The sequence below is a fragment of the Passer domesticus genome, chromosome 6, assembly GCF_036417665.1.
Source record: "Passer domesticus isolate bPasDom1 chromosome 6, bPasDom1.hap1, whole genome shotgun sequence".
NCBI lineage: Eukaryota > Metazoa > Chordata > Aves > Passeriformes > Passeridae > Passer > Passer domesticus.
This window is the reverse complement of record NC_087479.1, coordinates 24,827,606-24,832,131: the sequence shown is the minus strand read 5'-3', so window position 1 is coordinate 24,832,131 and position 4,526 is coordinate 24,827,606.

Genomic DNA, 4,526 nt, shown 5'->3' with positions numbered 1-4,526 from the left:
ACAGTGTCAGTACACACATGCAAGACTTATTGTTGCCCTGAGGCCTTTTTCATATACCCAAGACAGCGGTGATTATGCGGAGGATTACTTGAAGGTTGTTGTTGAGACAATTTGCTAAAAGTTATCCCGTAGAGATAGTTAAAAATATAAGCACCTTTTATTTAGATATAAAATACTTTGAATCGGTATATACCTACAAACAGAATCCCGACGGGATCTATCTATTTATCTGCTTTTAGGTATGATTACTAGTATATTACTTTAGCTACCGTAGGAGTTATGCGCTTTCGTATGTGCTCCCAGACATGCCTACACACACACATACAAGCGTGGGGCTGCATACCTCCGGCAGTGGGTATGCATGAGTATATATTTACGCATACATTCACAGTCCTCAACCCTGTCGTCTCTTAAGTGTTTCAAAAAGGAACTCAGCTTTTAAGTGGGTCACCTCGCCGCCCTCCCTTCCCCTTCCCTCGCCCAGGCCTGCGGCCGCGCCGGCGCCGGGAAAAGGGGCTCTCGGCTCCCGGGTGGGGCTGGACGCGGAGGCGACGGACATGGAGGTGCCCGCGGGTGCGGAGTGGAGCGGCGGGCTGGAGGTCGCCCCCGGCACTTTGATTTTCCGCAGAACTTTTCTGTTTCAGCGCGGCGGGCGGCGCGGGGGCTCGCTGCGCGCTGCCCCCCGGTTGGGTGTCGAGGCTCTCCCCGTGCCTCCGGACCGCCCGGCCGAGGGCCTGGGGAGCCGCAGCCCGCCCGGTGCGTGCTGCGGGGCGGGGGCTCCGCGCCCTCGGGGCTGCGCGGGCGGCGCACGGCGCCGAGCCGGGGCCGCTCCCCCGCGCCCGCCGGGAGCATGCGAGCTGCCGGACTGGCGACCTTTCCCCCTCGACCTTACCCTGGGGGTAACCAAAGCTCCCTTTTATTTCCAATGTCACTTCGGAGTTTGCCTTTTGTTCTCCGATACCTCTCGCTTCCAGGGATACGGGTGGCTCCCCGCTGGCTCGGGGAAGGGCTAGCGGTTGCAAAGATATCTCATTTAAAAACGACAAGGGAGTCCTTTCCACCAGCCCGTGTGGTGCCCGAGTTTTATTTTCGTAACGGGGAGAATAGAATTGCTTGCTTTGCTTTTGTCCTCACAGCAAAACTCGAGGGCAACTTACAGGAGGGCTGATAGCAACCCCGGCCCTTCCTCGTTGCCCTTGGGTGCCCAGCAGGGCCACCCAGCCGAGGCCCGACGCCTCCGGTGTTTGAGCACAGCAGCCCGTGATCCCGCGCAAACGGCGCGGCTTCAGGCGGGTCCGTCCGCGGACGCCCTGCTGCCACTGATTTCGGAGTGACCGAGTGCTCTGGTTATTGCCCTCAAATTATTTTCTGCCTCTCCTCTAGTCCTCCGTCTGCGGCTTGACCCGAGCTCCCCCAGTGGCTTAATTGGGAAGGAAGCTGCCATCTGTCTCATTGTGCCCTTGGCTTTTTTACCTGGGCAGGGGCCACCATGCGAGGCGGGCGCTGCCGGCCGTGCGGAGGGACCCGCGGGGCGCAGGGACCCGCAGCCGCCTCCCTCCGCTGGCCGCCGCGGAAAGCGCAGCGCCGGGCCCGCCCGCAGGGCTGGCCATCGCCCGGGCCTGGAGGCTTGCTGCTGCTGCTGCTGCTGCTGAGATTCCACCCTGGCCAAGGCAAAATCATATAAATGAGGAAACAGAACGGGAATTTGCTCAGTTGCCCTTGGGATGTAGTTACTTGGATCTTCATCCATTTTTACTGTGTGTTTCTCCAAATCTAGGGGGAAGGATTAGCTTCTTTTACTGTTGCTGCAGCTCTTCCTCAACACCTTCCTATAGAGGTAGCTCTGCCTCTAAGCAAGATTCTTCTGCCTCCTGGGAAAGCAAAATTTGTCTGTTCCTGGATCAAGAGGAACTGTTTAATAATTTGTGCCTGTTCCATGAGCTTGCTTTGCAACAGCACAGTCAAACAGTTTCAAATTGTGCTCTTGCTAGTTGATGGTCATATACACAAAAAATTCTCACTCAAAAAATGTCTTTTGGGAGTGACTCTGCCTCTCCCCCAGCTGCTTCCTACCTTCTGAGCTTGTAGCCCAGGAATCCATCCAGGGCTGCTCTCAGTCCCTGCTCTGCAGGAGCAGCCCAATTGCCCCACACTCTTCTCTGAGTATGGGAACTGAGGATGCAAGTGCCATCCAGGGCTGATGGAGGCAGAGCTGACAGGAATCAGTGAGCTGGCCTGGTAGGGCCAGAGTGACCCAACTGCCACTCAGAGTGGTAGGTGGTTTGTTTATCTGTCATGCGAGCCTTAAAAACCAACATTTCCCAAGTCTTGAATAACCCAACCAACCAACCAACCAACCAGCCAACCAACCAACCAACCAACCAACCAACCAACTAAAAAAAAAAAAAAAAAAAACCAAACCAAACAAAACAAAAAAAAAAAAAAAAAAAAAAAAACCAAACCCGAAACCAACAATCAATGTTCACTCTGCCTTGATTTGCTTCTGTTCCTTTCTTGGAAGAGAGGACACAGAAATCTCTTAAGCAAAGAAGTCCATTTCAGAAGCCCAAGGGCAAACCTAGAAATGTTTCAGAAGCTCATTTTTCATTTCATGGGATCCAGTGTCTCTGGGAAGATCATGCCCTCAGTCTTACTACTATAACTAGTAGGTCTAGTTAAAAGCTGATATAAAAAGCTGCAGCACAAAGGACACCATTTGTAGCTAAACTCAACAATGAACTTTATTGGTGCTGCTACCAAACCCATTAACAAAGCTCTACACTCTGCAGCATTGTTTCTGGAGCTGGGTTTTGTTAACCAGTTACTGATGTATGTGCATGGCCCAGGGTGCTGATTTAACAGGTGCATTCCTCTTGCCAGGAGAGGGTTCAGTTCAGTTACCAGTTTCAGCTAGTTCAGTTTCAAATATTAGTCTTTCAAGTGTTTCCTGCTGTAAATAGGGTCTCAAAAGTTTATTGTGCAGTGGGATGGATATGTCTACGGCATACATGTCAGGAAAGGCTCTTGAGCCATGAGACCTGTGCCAAGAATTTGACAACTCTGACAACAGCTCCCATCATCTCTAAGTCTATAGGTCAGGCATCTCAAACCAGATCAGGTTCCATCATCAGGACTACCCTGCAATAGTCCATCTTCCACAGAGTCTGCTCTAAAAGCTGTGTATGTGGCTTGCTCAGCCCAGCACCAGTGGTACCTGTAATGTCATACATAGCGAAGTTCCTGTATTTTATTCAAGAAATGGAAATGAGGAATAGTGAGTTAGAACTATTTGCAGCACTGAGTTACTTCTGGGATGAATGGGCATCTGTGTTTTTCTGCAACTGCATGTGCCTCATATCTTTGCTCAAACTTTGTAATTTTCGCTCATATAAACAAATACATTTGTTTATATGAATTGCATAGTGTAAAATATAGGATGTTTTTCTGGCCAAGGAAGGTGAAGGAATGGGTTCATCAAAATGTTTCACCTTTTCCTTATCCTTGGAAGAACCAGCAATCCAGAAAAGAAATTATAGAATTGGAAAGAGATCTCTCACCCTTGCAGATATGTGAAGAACAGATCTGCTCCTAAATGAGCTGTCTCTTGCTGTAACCAGCTGATGTCCATGTCTTCCTCTCTTGTGTCCCAGCAGCAACCTCTCTTCCCTTTGGTTATCCATTGGCAGGATTCCTTGGGTCCCATACTTCTAGGGGATGGATAGCACAGTTCCACTTGCAACTGAGGGTTTATTGGAATGTTTCCCAGATTTAGCAAAAGGTGAACTCAGCCTTGCAGAATCTTTCTTCATGGAGTTGATCAGCAAGAAGGAAAGAAAGTAGTTCAGCTTGAGGTTCAGTTGGGTTGAAGGACCAAGGGCTGGGAGGCAAAACCAAAGCCTCTTTGTATTGTAACCAAAAAAATGCACCCAACAAATTTCTGAATGTCCAGAGGTATCTTGTCTTTGAATAAGAACAGCACTTTCTATTCAAATAGAAATCCTGAAACATATGCTAAAACAAGTCCTTGCTAGCAGCTCTATTTTCTGTTTTCCCAGACATTAGTCATTATTAGCATTGTAGTACAGAAGAGTCTCCATGTAGCAGGATTATCTTCTAAATTACTTTGGATGATGGACATAATGAAGTTAAAAATTTCACTCATCTTTGCCCTGTCATAAATGAAAGCACATATTATACTTACTCAAAAAATAGCTGACCATAGAATTAGGTTCAAGTTACATTTTCAATGTAGAAATGTTTATGCTGAAAAAGCCTAGATACTTTCTTGAAAGTAGTTTAATCATGTAAAATAGTCCATTAATGGATTTTGACTACTATTCAGTTTTTAAAATAATGTCCCTTATAATTAGTTGTTCTATCATTCCTTTATGAGCCTTGCTTATTTTGAATTCCAGGGAAAGAAGACTGCTAAGCTGACATAATGAGATAATATCCTTCACTGGCATAAGTAAGGCTACGAGATGGACTGCTACCCACATTGATAATTATACATGCTCCATTTCCAC